The sequence below is a fragment of the Lygodium microphyllum genome, chromosome 5 (assembly GCF_053477565.2).
Source record: "Lygodium microphyllum isolate KBCC chromosome 5, Lygodium_microphyllum_v1.1.10, whole genome shotgun sequence".
NCBI lineage: Eukaryota > Viridiplantae > Streptophyta > Polypodiopsida > Schizaeales > Lygodiaceae > Lygodium > Lygodium microphyllum.
Genome location: NC_141139.1, coordinates 142,063,492 through 142,081,286, shown reverse-complemented (window position 1 = coordinate 142,081,286; position 17,795 = coordinate 142,063,492). Strand labels below are relative to the sequence as shown.

Sequence of the window (17,795 nt, the reverse complement as noted above, 5' to 3'; positions counted from 1 at the left end):
GGGGACGAACCAGGGCGGACGGGCGCAGAGCCTGCACGACAGCGGGACGGGACAGGACGGGACGGCCGTGAACCAGGGCAGACAGGCACGAACCAGGGCGCACGGGCGCGGAGCAAGGCGGACGGGCGCAGAGCCCGCAGAAGACAGAGAGGCGAGTCAAGCGACGGAGGCGATGGGCCCGACGACGGAGGACAGGTCGCGCCGCATCCCGTCAGTTCCCGCCATTTCCCCTCTCTCTCTCTCTCTCTCTCTCTCTCTCTCTCTCTCTCTCCGTGCTCTCTCTCTCTCTCTCTCTCTCTCTCTCTCTCTCTCTCTCTCTCTCTCTCACACACACACACACACAGTGCAAGGAGTTGTCTGTCTCTCTCTCTCTCTCTCTCTTTTTTTTTTTTCGTAAAAGGTAATTGTATTAATTACGAAAAAAGGTACAAGATAACTTGATTACAAGATACATGACGCCAATCCAGGCCATCATGTAAAGAGGGGCTAAGTGCTACATGTTACAAAGTTATGGCAAGGGGGCAGATGAAATAGCCATAAGCCAGGGACGGAAGTCCTCCCTAGAGAGCAAATCAGAATGCCGGAGAAGATCTAACTGCCAATACAAAAGGCCCTTAAGCCTCGCAATATGTCGCTGAACATTATAGGCGGAGTCAAAAAGAAAAGCATTCCTAATTGTCCAGTTATGCCAACAGCCCCAATATCGAAGAAAATGATACATGAGCTTCATAAGTGGCTGTGCAGGAGTGGGGTATTTGGGCTGCCCGAAAACCCAATCAAAGGGGCGCAGTGTGACTCCAACCGCTCCTTGCCAAACAGCCGACAAAAAGAACCAGATTTTTTTTGCGACAGGGCAAGAAATAAATCTGTGGCGGGCTGATTCCACCGCAGTGGTGCAAAAGAAACAGTTGCCATTGGAAATTCGTCGCTTGGAAAGAGCCGACGCAAGCGGAAGACCACCAATCATCACTCTCCAAAGAAATACTTTACATTTGAAGGGGGTCTTGTTCAACCAGCCTTCCATCACAGTTGCCCTCCACCAGGACCGGGATTTTCGTAGGCCCCATAAAGCATTGGCTTTGGTAAGTAACCATTGTTGATCTTTGATCAGAATATGATAAACTTGATTAGCAGAAGCTTTGCTTAAAGGCAGCCGGCCTTGTAGGTCCCAATCCTGCCAGGGATGATCTGAAGCAAGGGCAGGAAAGGGTTGTCTGCTCTGGAGCATCCGCAAAAGCTGTTCCCATAAAGGCCTATATCCCCGCGGAATCCTGTAAAGCCTCCTGGCTGTACGAAATGAGATAAGCACATTGCGACTAGCAAGGGTGGCATCCGCGACCGAAGACAAGCCCAAACGAGCCATCCGGTTGAATTGTGGTCTAAGCTCATTTTTGCCTTCCCATGCAAGTAAACGCGAGACTGCCAATAATTCCAATTGAAAAGAATTCGTAGTCAAGCGATCCTCCGCTGGATGCCACTGAGCCTTTAGAAGGACCCGTTTCCAGGAAAATACCAAATGATTGAGCAGCGGCGAAGAGGAACTGGAGAACCTCGAATCAGCATTAAGAACATGCCACCAAGAAGTCCGGATTTGGGTATTGCCATGTAGAAGCCCATGGCTCTCAAGGAGATAACGGGCTATATCGACCCATGGATGATGATCTGAACACATGGCGCGGAAGAGAGACCAACGGAGTGCCTGCATGTGAATTTGGGCATCTAAAATAGCTCCGCCACCCATGCGTTTAGGGGTGCAGGCATGCGACCACGAAATCCAGGAGATACCTGCATGCAATGAGTCCTTCTTCCATAGCATGAAGCGAATAGACTGAGTAAGAGCATTGAGAGTGGTAGTAGTCCAGGGCAATAATGGCAAGAAATATGTCAGCATTGGCAGCATAATTGTCTGGGCCACTTTGAGACGAATATGGAAGGGCCAGGCTTGAGATTTCCAATACATAAACTTGGCCACCATTTTCTGAGAAATCCACTGCAGAAGCTGCTTTGGTGGAACATCGACACCCAAAGGATACCCAAGGTGCCTGACAATGGAGCCACGAGGAACAACCAGACCCTGCCAGTCTAAGGACTGCAAATCCGACTCCGTGCAGCTGAGAATGGCTGATTTGAGCGCATTGATGCGAAGGCCGGAGGCTTGCCCAAAGATGCCCCAAACATCCAATGCGCGCTTGAGGTTGTCCTTGTCCGCCCGCAAAATCATAAAAGTATCATCCGCCAGGGATTGGCTAATGAAGTGCTGGCCTGAAGGAAGCGACAGACCGGCCAACTGAGAAGAGGCTACCATATGGGATAACATGGAAAGAACTGGATGCGTCGCGAGGGCAAAGAATAGCGGGCTCAAAGGGCATCCTTGTCTGACGGAGCGGGCAAGTACAAATGGCTCAGTAACACCTCCGTTCAGCATGACTCGCGAAGATGCCACAGCGCTAACGGTGTAGATTAGACGAGACATCCGGGGACCAAAGCCCATAGCCGACATAAGTTCAGCGACGAAAGACCAATCCAGATAGTCGAAAGCCTTTTCCAGGTCCAATTGAATCAGTACTACCTCCTGGTTAGAATGCCTTGCATAATCAATAGCTAGTTGAGCATTCAATACATTGTGCAGAATATTTCGGCCTCTCTCTCTCTCTCTCTCTCTCTCTCTCTCTCTCTCTCTCTCTCTCTCTCTCTCTCTCTCTTCGGTAGAGCGGCGCTGTCCAAGGGCGGATTCCACAAGCATAGGCGATGAAACTTGAACTTTACCTGTCAGCCTCAGTCGTGGCCTGTCCCAAGAACGCGTGTGGCAGGGCGGAACCCCAAGAGAGCAGAGGCTTGAGGGTGGAACAAAGGGCTGGCAGTTGATGGCAGAGTGGGATAGTCGAGGGCGCAGGGCAGGGGCCTCGCCCGCAGAAACCCTAACGCGCAGGGCGAACGGGCGAAACGCAGGTGCAGAGCCCGCAGCTCAGGCGGGCGCTAGCAGGGCGAAGGACGGAATCGAGGGACCTACAGGCAGCCAGGTGAGGGGCTCAGCCGTAGGCGACGGGCCTGCAGGCGACGACGGCATCAGAGGATGCGACGGGCTTCAGAGGTAGGCGACGGGCCTGGCGGGCACGGGCGTCGATGGCGGATTCTGCGGCTCCACAGGTAGGCGCCCGCGTGCAGGAGGACGCTCGCAAGCAGGCAGCGACGATGCAGGCGATTTAGGGCTTCGTCTGAGGGCGCAGGGGCAGGACACTAACGGCCGCCATCTCCACGCTCAAACCCCTCTCTCTCTCTCTCTCTCTCTCTCTCTCTCTCTCTCTCTCTTTTTCGTAAAAGGTAATTGTATTAATTACGAAAAAAGTACAAGATTACATGATGACATGATTACAATAGACACGAGGGCCCTAGCCCAACGTGTGGGAAATCCGCGTACTAATGTACTACAAAGGTTACACCAATCATGGCAACGACCCAGAGGCTATTGCCATATGCCAGGGATGCAAATCCTCCCGAGGGAGCAAGTCGGAATGTCGAATGAGATCTAGCTGCCAATGCAAAAGCCCTTTAAGCCTGGCAATATGTCTCGGTACATTAGAGGCCGAATCAAAAAGAAAAGCATTGCGCGTGGTCCAAATGTGCCAGCACCCCCAGTATCTGAAAAAGGGAAATAAAATCTTCATATGAAATTGTGGCGGCGTGGGGTACTTTGGGCGCACAAAAACCCAATCGAAAGGAGTCAGTGAGGACCCCACCACCGCTTGCCAGATTTGCGACAAGAGAAACCAGATATTCTTGGCGAGCCGGCAAGAGAGAAAACGATGTCTGGCCGATTCCACGGTAGTGGTACAGAAGAAACAGTTGCCATTCGAGATTCGACGCTTGGAAAGGGCCGAGGCAAGAGGAAGACCACCAATCATTACCCGCCAAAGGAAGACCTTGCATTTGAAAGGTGCCTTATTCAGCCAGCCTTCCATCAAGGTTCCCTGCCACCATGTCCGCGATTTCCGCAGTCCCCAAACAGTATTAGCTTTCACACCCAGCCAGTGGTGATCTCGAATGAGAAGATGATACACCACATTGGTAGAGGCCTTTTCCAGACTCAACCTGCCTGCAAGATCCCAGTCCTGCCAAGGACGATCCACAGCCAGGGCAGGAAAGGGTTGCCGACCATGAAGCTCCAATAAAAGCTTGTCCCATAGACCACGGTATCCGCGCGGGATCCTGAAGAGTCTCCGAGCAGTCCGAAACGATGCAAGGACGTTGCGAGTGGCAAGGGTAGCATCCGCAATCGACGTCAGACCTAAACCGGCCATGCGGTTAAATCTCGGTCTGAGCTGATGTTTGTCTTCCCACGAGAGTAATCTGGAAACTGCCAGCAATTCCAGCTGAAAGGAGTTAGACTGCACACGGTCCCCTACTGGATGCCAATGGGCCTTTTGGAGCACCACTTTCCGCGAGCCGACCAAGTGCAATAACAAAGAGGAAGAGGGACTGGAAAAGCGAGAGTCAGAATTAAGGACATGCCACCAGGAGGCCCGAAGTCGTGTGTTACCATGTCGTAGCCCGCTGTCCTCAAGAAAATAACGGGCTATGATGGTCCATGGGTGATGATCGACACACATGGCATGAAAAAGAGACCAACGAAGAGCCACCATATGAGTTTCTGCATCCAAAATCGCGCCGCCACCCATGCGTTTAGGGGTACATGTATGCGGCCATGAAATCCATGAAATGCCTGACTGCAGGGAGTCCTTCTTCCATAGCATGAAACGAACAGGATGAGTAAGAGCCTTCAAAGTAGTAGGCGTCCATGGCAGCAATGGCAAAAAATACGTTAGCATGGGTAGCATAATGGTCTGAGCCACTTTGAGGCGCACATGGAATGGCCACGCTTGCGACTTCCAATACATAAACTTTGTTGCCAGCTTTTGTGAAATCCAGTCCAGTAGGTCCTTTGGCCTTACATCCACTCCCAACGGGTAGCCAAGATGCTTGACAATGGATCCACGGGAAACCACCTGACCCTGCCAGCCTAATGACTGTAAATCAGGCTCCGTGCAACTGAGAATGGCCGACTTAAAGGCATTGATGCGAAGACCCGAGGCCTGACCAAAGAGTGTCCAAACATCTAATGCCTTTCGAATGTTGTCCTTGTCTGCCCGCAAAATCATAAAAGTATCATCAGCCAGAGATTGGCTAATGAAGTGCTGCCCCAAAGGAAGAGACAATCCGGCCAGCTGAGCCGAAGCCGCCATTGAGGATAACATTGAAAGGACCGGGTGAGTTGCCAGGGCAAAGAAGAGAGGACTCAAAGGGCAACCCTGTCGGACCGAGCGGGCAAGGACAAATGGCTCTGTAACCCCACCATTGAGCATAACTCTTGAAGAAGCCACAGCACTAATGGTGTAGATCAATTGGGACATCCGTGTACCAAAGCCCATTGCAGACATGAGATCTGCAATGAAAGACCAGTCCACATAGTCAAAGGCCTTTTCCAAGTCCAGTTGAATCAAGACCACTTCCTGACTGGAATGCCGCGCATAGTCAATAGCCATTTGCACATTCAAGATATTATGGAGAATGTTGCGACCCTTGATGAAACCATATTGGAGGGGATGCACAATAGCTGGAAGATGCTTGTGAAGCCGATTCGCCAGCACTTTGGAGAAGATTTTGTACATCGAGCCCATCAAAGAAATTGGTCTCCAGTGTTGCAGTTTTGACGGCGAAGGGACCTTGGGAATCAGTTTGATAACGCCTTCTTTCCATGAGGAAGGCATGACCCCTGTTTCCCAAACCTGCTGACACATGACCGTCAATGGCTTCACCAACTGCGCGGCCGAGTGCTCAAAGAATTCATTAGTGATACCATCCCAACCAGGACTTTTATCCTTAGGCAGATGCAACAAAACATCCATAACCTCCTCCTCGCAAATATCCGCCTCCAAAGTGGCTTGCATGTCAAGTGGAACCTGCTGACGGACCAGATGATAGAAGGCCGAGCGGGCATGCGTAACCTGGCTAGAAGGCGAGGGAGAAGAGCCAAGAAGTTCCATAAAATAATTCTTGCACATGGTGACAATGGTCTGCGGATCAGTGACCATGCGACCGTCCGAATCCTGGAGCCTGGTCATATTTTCGCGAGCCGGAGAAGCATGCAAGGCGCGAAAGAACTTATGAGACTGGCAGGCACTGTCTTGCAATGTGACAGTCAAATTATGCAGCTTGGCCTGCTGATAAGATTGCAACTGAAAAACTTGAATAAGATGGGCCAAACGCCTTTCCAGTGACAGCAGAAAATCATCATCTGGGGAATCCACGAGCAAGTGACGGACCAAAGCCAGTAAGTCCTGTGCTGCCTGTCGACGTCGCCGACAAAGAGAGGCATGATGAATCCCATACTGCCGAGCAACCCGCTGCACATTAGAAAGCAGGCGCGCAAATGCTGCCAGGCCGGCAGAGGCGAAGTCCAATAAGAATCTCTCAATCAATTGCTGCATATAGCCTTGAAAAATTGGATGCGTCAAATAAGAGGAGTTGAAACGTAAAGGGAGCCTATCCAGCAACAGCGTAAAAGGGGCAATGGAGTGTGCCCGCATCTCAAACTGGAGGGGGAAATGGTCCGACAACGCATATTGCTGCAAGACCTTCATTTCCAGCATTTCGGGAAGAAAATCATCCCCCTGCATGATATACATTCGGTCTAGCCGCGACCAAGTAGTGGCATATTGTGCGGAATGAAAAGTAAAGCCTGAAAAAGAAGGGTGAAGCCAGGACCAAAGATCTTGTTTAAGCACGCGCAAAGCAAAGGAATTCCACACCCGGCTTTCCGGCGTATTCATTACCGAATGCCCCGAAGTGGACTGAGAAGAGTCAACACACATATTGAAATCTCCCATCAAAAATCCCCTTCGGCCAAGTGACATGGAGTCCTGCAAAGTCGACCAAAGATCCCGTCGGGAGGCAGGATCGTTGGGAGCATAGAGGCCCAGCAACCATAAAATTTCTCCTTCAAATAAGACTTCGATTACCAGAAAGCGGCCCTGCACATCATTTTTAACAAGAACAGGCTGGTATTTTCCATGGACAATCATCAGCACGCCCGAATAGTGCGTAGCATGTGTCCCTGCATAAAACAGACGGAATCCCTGACAATCCACAATTTTGCCTGCTTCAGCGTGACTTTTGTGCTCAACTGCACACAATACATCCCACTTATTCTCATGCAAGACAGTCCACATGGCATGTTGCTTATGGCAAAAGCAAATGCCTCGCACATTCCAGGTAGCTATCTTCATATATCTTTCAAAAAAGGGAGTCAGGAACGAGGCGGCTGTTGCCTCGATTTCACCTTTTCCGCGAGAGCATCTAGGACACCCTCATCCAGAAAATCAGCCAATACTGCATACGAATTCGGGCGACCTGCTTTAGAGGTAGAAGGAAAATCCACTGCCTTGGAAGCAGAGCGGGGATAGCGCCGATCCCAGGGTGTAATCACATTACCTTTTGTATCAAACGCCAACTTAGCAGGTGGGCCCTTGGGGCCGTTTGTATAGGCTTTCCTTGTAGACTGATTACGGGGGCCAGACGGGGCGATAGTACGCGCAGCCGGCTGTGAGGTGAACATTTCTCTCCTGCGCATATACGTGCGCACGGAGTCCTATGAAGCAGTAGGCCCAGGATCGGCCATGCCTGCATCCAACTTTTTACCTTTTTTTGAACGGGCCTCAATCCAATCAGTGCTGCGAGAGTCCAAACCCAGGACCTGTTGCTTGCCTTTATCCACAGCATTTGGCAGCTGAAGGGCCTCCTGTGTCGGGGCATCAAGGACCATGTCATCCTTTGGCAGCACAGCCTATGCATCCTCGGAAGACGATTGCCGTTCAGGGCATTCGGCCATGAAATGCCCCAATTTACCACATGAAAAGCAGTGGCCTGCAAAATTGCCCCACTTCAAGCGAAAATGCAAGGGATGCATGCCAGAACAATTGAGGCGAAGCCACGCAGGCCTCTTCCTGGCTGTGTCCCATAACATGCATAGACGGTTGCGATTCATAGCCCTGAGGCTTGGGGGCACCAGCACTGTGCCCACAACGGCCATCGCATCCTTCAACAATGGCCAATAAACTGCCGGACAATTTTCCACTTCCACCCATACCGGGCATTCGCATTGAAGCAGACGCTGGAAATCGGCCATCGGGCGCCATGGTACAACATGGACCAAGCGGCGATCAAAGAATAATGGCAGCTTGGACAGGAGTTCAGCGCGATGGGTTTCTGATTTCAACAGTACCTCATAAAAGCCGCGAGGTCCAAGGAAGATCTCCTCAACACCTTCCCCTTGCAATAGATGATGCAGCCACTGGCGAATATGTGAAAGCACGGGGATTCTGCTAGTGAAGAAAAGTATGACTGCACGGTCATAAAAGACTGAGAAGGACCGCAAGACTGATTTCAGGTCCACCGTGGATTCCAGCACATCATCAGTTCCCGCATCCGAGAAAGTTTCATTGTTGTGCTGGACATAGTCGCCAAGCGGAGTATTGGCGAAGTCCAGCAAATGCTCCCAATCTATCTCCTACGAATCCACAGGATCAGAAGCAACCTGCGCATAGGAATGGTCCTGAGGACCCATTGGCTCGTCAGGAGTATGCTTGGAATGTTTGCCCGCAGGCGGCAGTTCAGAGCCCGGAGGCGTCTCCTTCGTGTAGGGCACCATATCCTCCGGCTCCTCGGTATCGGAATCAGGGCCAAGGGCTGCCACCGTCCGGTCGAGAAAATCCATATCCAGGCCAGCCATACTGCTGTCTTCTGGCGTTGCCCGCTCTCTCGTCTCTCTCTCTCTCTCTCTCTCTCTCTCTCTCTCTCTCTCTCTCTCTCTCTCTCTCTCTCTCTCTCTCTCTTGCGCGCAGAACAGAGACGGAAGGTCGCACGCAGGGAGGCAGCACGGGTCGAGAGGACAGACAACGGCAGGGTAGAACGACCTGTGCACGAGGCTAAGGGGGGACGTCAGACAAGACGCAGAGCAGTGAGGCACGCTCGCACAGTAGGGTTCCGATCTGGGCAGACGGCGAATGGCCAGGGCAGAAGGCGGGAAGGCAGAAAACGAAGCAGAAACGAGGCAGAACGTGCAGGTACGGGCGTCGAAGCAGAAACAAGGCAGAACGTACAGGTACGGGCGTCCGCAGCGACTTGGAACCAGCCACAGGTAGGCGCCCGTGAGCAGGTCGACATCCGGCAGCAGGAGGCGAGAACGCGGCGGCTCAGGTCGTCGTCCGGCAGCAGGAGTCGAAAACGCGGCGCCTGAGGTCAACGTTCGGCAGCAGGAGACGATAGCGCGGCGGCTCAGGTCAACGTCCGCGGCAGGAAGCAGCAACGTCGGCGGCTCAGGAAGCGGGCGTCCACACGTAGGTCACGGACAGGGCATGACGGTCCTCCATCGCCAGCGTGCTCTCTCTCTCTCTCTCTCTTTTTTTTTTTTCGTAAAAGGTAATTGTATTAATTACGAAAAAAAATACAAGATTACTTGATTACAAGATACATGACGACAATGCAAGTCATCATGCGACGAGGTGCTAAGTACTACAAGTTACAATTTCATGGCAAGGATGCGGAGGAAATTGCCATATGCCAAGGACGGAAGTCCTCCGTAGAGAGCAAATCAGAACGATGGAGAAGAGCTAACTGCCAATACAAGAGGCCCTTAAGCCTCACAATATGTCGCTGAACATTATGGGCTGAGTCAAACAGAAAAGCATTCCGAATGGTCCAGTTATGCCAACAGCCCCAGTATCGAAGAAAGTGTTACATGAGCTTCATGTGTGGCTGTGCGGGAGAAGGGTATTTGGGCTGGCCCAAAACCCAATCAAAGGGGCGCAATGTGATACCAACCACCCCTCGCCAAACGGCCGACAAAAATAACCAGACCTTCTTAGCGACGGGGCAGGAAATAAATCGGTGGCGAGCGGTTTCCATAGTAGTGGTGCAAAAGAAACAGGTGCCATTGGAGATTCGTCACTTGGAAAGAGCCGAAGCAAGCGGAAGACCCCCAATGATCACTCTCCAAAGAAAGACTTTATATTTAAAGGGTGTCTTGTTGACCCAGCCCTCCATCACAGTGACCCTCCACCAGGAACGGGATTTACGCAATCCCCATAAAGCATTCGCTTTAGTAACTAGCCATTGATTATCTTTAATCAGGAGATGATACACTTGATTAGCAGAAGCTTTGCTCAAAGGCAGCCGGCCTTGTAGGTCCCAATCCTGCCAGGGATGATCCAAAGCAAGAGCAGGAAAGGGTTGTCTGTTCTGGAGCACCGTCACGAGCTGTTCCCATAAAGGCCTATATCCACGAGGGATCCGGAAAATCCTCCTAGCAGTACGAAAGGAGATAAGCACATTGCAACTGGCAAGGGTGGCATCCGCAACTGAAGACAAGCCCAACCGTGCCATCCGGTTGAATTGTGGTCTAAGCTCATGTTTACCTTCCCACGAAAGTAGACGCGAGACTGCCAGTAATTCCAATTGAAAAGAGTTAGTAGCCAAGCGATCCTCCGTTGGGTGCCACTGAGCCTTTCGAAGGACGTGTTTCCAGGAACACACCAAATGAGTAAGCAGCGATGAAGAAGAACTGGAAAACCGCGAATCCGCATTAAGAACGTGCCACCAAGAACTCCGGAGTCGGGTATTGCCATGCCGAAGCCCGTGACCCTCAAGGAAAGAACGGGCGATAGCGACCCACGGATGATGATCATCCGAGCACATGGCGCGGAAAAGGGACCAACGGAGTGCCTGCATATGGGTGTGGGCACCTAAAATAGCTCCGCCACCCATGCTTTTGGGGGTGCACGCATACGACCACGAGATCCAGGAAATACCTGCCTTCAATGAGTCCTTCTTCCAGAGCATGAAGCGAATAGACTGAGTGAGAGCATTCAGAGTCGTAGGAGTCCAGGGCAACAATGGCAAGAAATATGTGATCATTGGCAACATAATTATCTGGGCTACTTTGAGGCGGACATGAAAAGGCCAGGCTTGAGACTTCCACTACATAAACTTGGCCATCATCTTCTGAGAAATCCATTGCAGAAACTGCTTTGGGGGAACATCAACCCCCAATGGGTATCCAAGATGCCTGACAATGGAGCCTCGAGGAACAACCAGACCTTGCCAGTCCAAGGACTGCAAGTCCGACTCCGTGCAGCTTAGAATGGCTGATTTGAGTGGATTGATACAAAGGCCTGACGCCTGGCCAAAGAGACCCCAAACATCCAATGCTTTTCGAAGGTTATCCTTGTCCGCACGCAAAACCATAAAAGTATCATCTGCCAGGGATTGGCTAATGAAATGTTGCCCTGTAGGAAGCGACAGTCCGGCCAGCTGGGAAGAGGCGGCCATATGTGATAACATGGAAAGAACTGGATGTGTCGCAAGGGCAAAGAATAAAGGGCTCAAAGGGCACCCCTGTCTGACAGAACGGGCAAGGACAAATGGCTCAGTAACACCTCCGTTCAGCATGACTCGCGAACCGCAGCACTAATGGTGTAGATCAGACGAGACATCCGAGCACCAAAGCCCATAGCAGACATAAGGTCAGCAACAAAAGACCAGTCCAGATAGTCAAAAGCCTTTTCCAGGTCCAGTTGAATCAACACCACCTCCTGATTAGAATGCCGGGCATAATCAATGGCCAATTGGGCATTCAAAACATTGTGTAGAATATTTCGGCCCTTAATGAAACCGTACTGGAGAGGGTGCACAAGGGCAGGGAGATGCTTATGGAGCCGATTCGCCATTACTTTGGAAAAGATTTTGTACATGGAACCCATCAGAGAAATGGGGCGCCAGTGTGTCAACTTAGATGGCGAAGGAACTTTTGGAAGTAGTTTAATAAGTCCTTGTTTCCATGAGGGAGGCATGATCCCCGTTTCCCACACCTGCTGAAACAGAGCCTGCAATGGTTTCGCCAATTGGGTAGCGAAAGCTTCAAAGAACTCATTGGTGAGACCATCCCAACCCGGACTTTTATCTTTAGGCAAGTGTAACAAGACATCCATAACCTCTGCTTCACCAATATCTGACTCCAGAGTAGCTTGCATGTCCTGGGGTAACTGATTGCGGACCAGGTCATAAAAGACCGAACGGGCCTGAGTAATTTGGGCTGAAGGAGGAGAAGCGGAACCGAGAAGGTCACAGAAATAATTCCTGCACATATGCACAATAGTCTGTGGATCCAGGATAAGGTGGCCTTGTGCATCCTCGAGTCTAGTCAAATTCTCTCGAGCAAGAGAGGCATGGAGGGCTCGAAAGAACTTGTGGGTCTGACATGCACTATCTTGCAAAGTCTCTGTTAGATGTTGCAATTTGGCCTGCTGATACGATTTTAACTGGAATTCTTTAACAAGATCGGCCACCCGCAGGGCCAGTGCAAGCAGAAATGCATCATCCGGAGCGTCCATCAGCAGAGAGCGAACCAAAAGCAGCAGGTCCTCCGCTGCCTGTCGACGGCGCCGACAAAGAGAGGCATGATAGATCCCATATTGCCGAGCAACCCGCTGCACATTAGAGAGCAATCGGTCAAATGAGGCAGTGCCCTGAGAGGAAAAGTCCAAGGAGAATCTGTCAAGCATTTGCTGCATATAGCCCTGAAAAATTGTATGCTTTAAGTAGGAGGAGTTGAAACGCAAAGGGAGTCTCTCCAGAAATTGCTTGAAGGGGGCAATGGGTTGTGCAAGCAACTCGAACTGCAGAGGGAAATGGTCCGACAAGACATATTGCTGCAATACTTTTATTTCGAGCATCTCAGGCAGAAAATCATCATTCTGCATGATATATATGCGGTCCAACCGCGACCATGTTGTGGCATACTGGGCCGAATGGAAAGTGAAGCCTGGAGAAGACGGGTGTAGCCAGGACCAAAGATCTTGCTTAAGAACAGCAAGAGCCAAGTCGTGCCACATACGACTTTCTGGCGCATCCATGACCGAGTGCTCCGATGTAGACTGGGAAGAGTCAACACACATATTGAATCCCCCCATGAAGAAGCCGCGTCTACCAAGTGACAAGGAAGTCTGCAAAGTCTGCCAAAGCTCCCGGCGAGCTAACGAATCATTCGGAGTATAGAGGCCAAGTAACCATAGGATTTCCCCTTCGAATAAGATTTCGACCACCAAAAAGCGGCCATGAACATCATTTTTAATAAGAACCGGCTGATATTTGGCATGTACAATCATGAGCACACCCGAATAATGCATGGCCTGTGTTCCTGCATAGAACAAACGAAAGCCATGGCAATCCACAACTTTACTAGCGTCAGTGTGACTCTTGTGCTCAACCGCACACAGGACATCCCACTGATTCTCATACAATGCAGTCCACATGGCATGTTGCTTGTGGCGAGAACAAATTCCTCGCACATTCCACGTGGCTATTTTCATGTGTATACAAAACACAATCAGGTACGAGGCACAGCTTGCCTTGATTTGACTTTGTCGGCGAGAATGTCCAGGACTCCCTCATCCAAGAAATCTGCCAACACCGCAAAAGAGTTCTGAGGACCAGATTTGGAAGTTGAGGGCATATCGGCTTGCTTGGGGTTGAAACGTGGGTAACGACGGTCCCACGGAGTCATGACGTTGCCTCTGGTATCAAAAGCCAGCTGTGCAGGTGGACCCTTGAGACGATCTGAATACATTTTCCTGGCGGGCTGGTGGCGGGGAGCTGAAGAAACCATAGCAGGAGCAGAGCGCTCTGACGACATCATTTCCTTCCTGCGCATATATGTTCGCATGGAATCGTGTGAGGTAGAAGGCCCAGTACTCTCCATGCCAGCACCAATCCTGTTGCCTTTTTTGGCGCGTACTTCAACCCAATCAGTAGCACGGGAATCCAAACCCGAAACCTGTTGTTTACCTTTGGCCAGAACGTGGGGCGGGTGGGTAGGATCCAACGGCGGGGCATCACACACCATATCTTCCATGGGCGGAGCAACATGAGCTGTATCTGAAACGTGTTGTTGCTCGGGGCATTCAGCCATAAAGTGCCCCAACTGTCCACAGGAAAAGCAATGGCCAGCAAAATTGCCCCATTTCAAACGAAAGTGTAACGGATGCATGCCGGAGCAATTGAGGCGTAACCATGCAGGCCGTTTCCGTGCAGTATCCCATAACATGCACAAGCGGTTGCGATTCACAGCCCTGAGACTGGGAGGGACCAGAACCGTGCCCACAGCGGCCATAGCATCCTTTAATAGCGGCCAATAAACAGCCGGACAATTTTCCACTTCTACCCACACAGGGCATTCACGTTGCAGGAGGCGCTGGAAATCTGCCATCGGGCGCCATGGAACCACATGAACCAACCGACGATCAAAAAACAAAGGCAGTTTAGACAGAAGAGCAGCACGGTGCGTCTCTGTTTTCAAGAGGACCTCGAAAAAACCCCGGGATCCAACAAAAATCTCTTCAACACATTCCCCTTGTAGCAGACTCTGCAGCCATTGGCGAATACGGGAAAGCAGCGGAATGCGACCGGTGAAGAAGAGTATCACCGCGCGATCATAAAATACCGAAAAGGAGCGTAGGACAATTTTTGGCTCGACGGTAGCTTCCAGAACATCGTCTGGAGCAGAGGCAGAGAAGGCTTCCTGGTTGTGTTGAACATATTCACTAAGCAGAGTGTTGGCAAATTCCAACAGATGCTCCCAGTCCACCTCCTGAGAGTCCACCGGATCCGAAGCAACCTGCGCATAGGAACGATCGGGAGTAACGTCCATCTCTTCCGGGGTGTGCTTGGTACGTTTGCCCGCAGGCTGGATGTTAGGACGCGGGGGCAATTCTTCAGTGCACGGAACCATATCCTCGGGTTCCTCAGCATCAGAGTCCGGGCCAAGTGCTGCCACTGTTTGTTCTAGGAAATCCAGATCCAAACCAGCCATCGTGTATGACGAACTGATCTCACAGAAGGACTGACCGACACACACACACTCTCTCTCTCTCTTTCTGTGCACAGAGCAGAGGGCACGCGATTCCGGACGCTGCCTCTCTGACGAAGGTCAGGTTTAGGGTTTTCACAGGAGCTAGGAAACAGGGCGTCTGGACAGCTCCGGGAGCAGGCGTGACAGTCAGCAACAGACGTCGACTTGTAAAGGGGCTGAAATCTAGCAAGGCGCACCTCTGCAAGATGTGCGGGCGGAGCTGGGGCAGGGGGGGCACTCTGGCGAGGTGTGGCCTTCTGGCGACAGCGGCGGGGCCTGCAGGCAACGGCGGCAGGACCTGCAGGTGACGGGACCTGCAGGCGGGACGACGGGGCCTGCTGCGGGACGACGGGACCTGCGGGACGACGGGACCTGCGGCGGGACCTGCAGGTGAGGGCGACGGGGCCTGCAGGCGAGGGCGGCGGGGCCTGCGACAGGCGTAGCAACGGCAGGAACCTCTCTGTCGGTGAACGGGCGTAGGGCAGGGCAGGGCGAACGGGCGAACGGGCAGGGCAGGGCGAACGGGCGCAGGGCGGACGACGAAATGCGACGGTCAGACAACCGTCAGTAGCGCGACCAACTCAGGCGACGCCATTCTCTCTCCCTCCCTCCCTCCCTCCCTCCCTCCCTCCCTCCCTCCCTCTCTCTCTCTCTCTCTCTCTCTCTCTCTCTCTCTCTCTCTCTCTCTCTCTCTCTCTCTCTGTGTGCCATTACCATTGCTAACCATAGTATCTCCATTGCGCAACCATCACTTCAAATCCCTCCCTTTGCACAAAAACAAGCCATATCATGCGAAATGAACTCCCCACCTTGGTTGGATCTCACTCTCTTCAGCTTTCACCCAAAACGGTTCCCCTAAAAAATAAGCTAGTTTTGGAAATGAAAGAATGCTTTTAACTTCAACTTCAAAAATAGGCCTGAGTCATCATGCTAAAATTATCAACAATTAGCATGAAATAAAGTCTCCTCTTAAGGGACTCTCATAGGTCCACAAATCAGTGAAAACAAGCTCCATGGGCTCAGTAGCTCACTCAAAAGCTTTGCTAGGAATCAAACCATGTGATTTGTTCTTCCCAAATATAGGACACGGAAGTTCGATGGCTCATCCCAACATTTGGCAAACCACCATGAACAAGCTAGTCACAAGTTGCCTTCGGAAGGTACTCCTAGTTGAGGTGGTCGAACCAAGCATGCCATAAGTTGTTATGTGTTTTGAAGAAAGAAGAAAAGATGTAAGGGCTATGAAACTCCACATCTTGTAGACACCATTCTCCTCTTGCCCTTGGTACAACACTTGCTTGACCTTGCCATCAAGAATCCAAAAAGAGTTAGCACCAAACTCCCCTGTGAGGTCGAGCCCACAAATTTTGCTCACTAAAAGAAGGTTATGTCCTATGCCTAGTACATAAAGGCCCACCAAAATATGAACAGTGCCACATTCATCCCAAATAAGTTGCATGTGACCTATGCCTTGTAGAGGAATTGAAGAGCTATCATCATTTGCATCCTTTTTATCCTTGTCAAGGCAGTCTTTCTTCCAATGAACCACCCCACCAAAAAAAGGTATGCTTGTGTGGTGCAACACTCATCATTGTACCAATTCTAACCTGTTCTGTTATTGGATATTTGCCTTGGAATGTTGATAAATTAATCTGGATAGGTGCCTTCAGTCATTAGGGAGTGTACAACACAGCTACATATTTTGTGATAGAATTCCTATTGCATGGACACAAGTGATTCTATCATGAGCACTTCATGGCCAGTTCCATGTTTTGGTGTAAGATAGGAATTTGAATTTGGTTCTTCCAAAGAAGCGTTGATCCTTAGTTTTCTTGGTTTTTTTGACATGTTGCTTGCAGTTTAAACAATGTAGAGCTACCTTCAATGTGGGTCAACCATCAACAGATGAGCTCTTGTAGTTTAAACCATGAAAACCTCTTGAGTCTAGGACTTAGTTCTAGACTCAATGTTGCAAGTTTGAGTGTAGGATAGATGGGCTGTTAGGAATGGAACATTTTGAATCATGTGTTTTGCCGATAAATAGCTGACTCTACCCATTACTTGGGAGCTTTATGTGTATATATTTCCTGCTATTGATGCTCCATAATTATGAGGACTGTACATTGAACTATACACATGTGCAACTTTGGGAGCAACTCTGAATCAGTTGAAGCTGACTAGCTCAACTCTTTTCACTACCTGGATGTTTGTTGTTTTACTAGTTCAATCAAATACTGGATCTTGCTACAAATGTTGATAATGATCTGGTTACTGATATTGTGAGATACAATAGAGGCTTTATGAGTTTTCCACACCACAAACAGCATGCTCTTGAGGGCTTGTGAACTGTGAGGGCAGTTCAAGGCCTATGCACATAACCAAGTGCATGTATTGAGGGACCTCAAACAATGTTGCTGATTTGCAGCTACCTTGACTTGCTGTCTGGTGTTTAGTTTGATATGTCCTCCAGCCACTAGCTGCATTTTGTCATAAATTTTTCATAGCTACAGGATATTTTTGTTTTTTTGTAACACCAAAAAAAGAATAAATGTGATTTCTAAAAATTGTAATCAGCTGATACAGAAGTTAAAGCAACAAAATAAGTTTCTGACCTTCAAACAATCTGTGGTAGACATTTATCTAGCCCCCTACTGAACTAAAAGAGCTAGCACCAGGAATGTATCTATTAAACAACATTTTATTTTCATGTTTGAATAAACCCCCTTAGACAAAATATCCCAAGGCAAAGTAAAAGTTAGCCCTCAAAGAAACTTCCAAGATACAACAAACATAAACAAAAGGGGAACCTATTATTAGGCCTGGGTGGAATCGTAAG

The 17,795-nt window shown here is 50.3% G+C and overlaps 1 protein-coding gene across 2 annotated transcripts in view; it reads right to left on the bottom strand.

The window, feature by feature from the left end:
* The window catches only part of LOC148036471 (hyperosmolality-gated Ca2+ permeable channel 2.3-like), a 187,602-nt gene that overhangs the window by 53,119 nt on the left and 116,688 nt on the right, over nt 1-17,795 (bottom strand). The gene's annotated exons all lie outside the window — the stretch shown is intronic.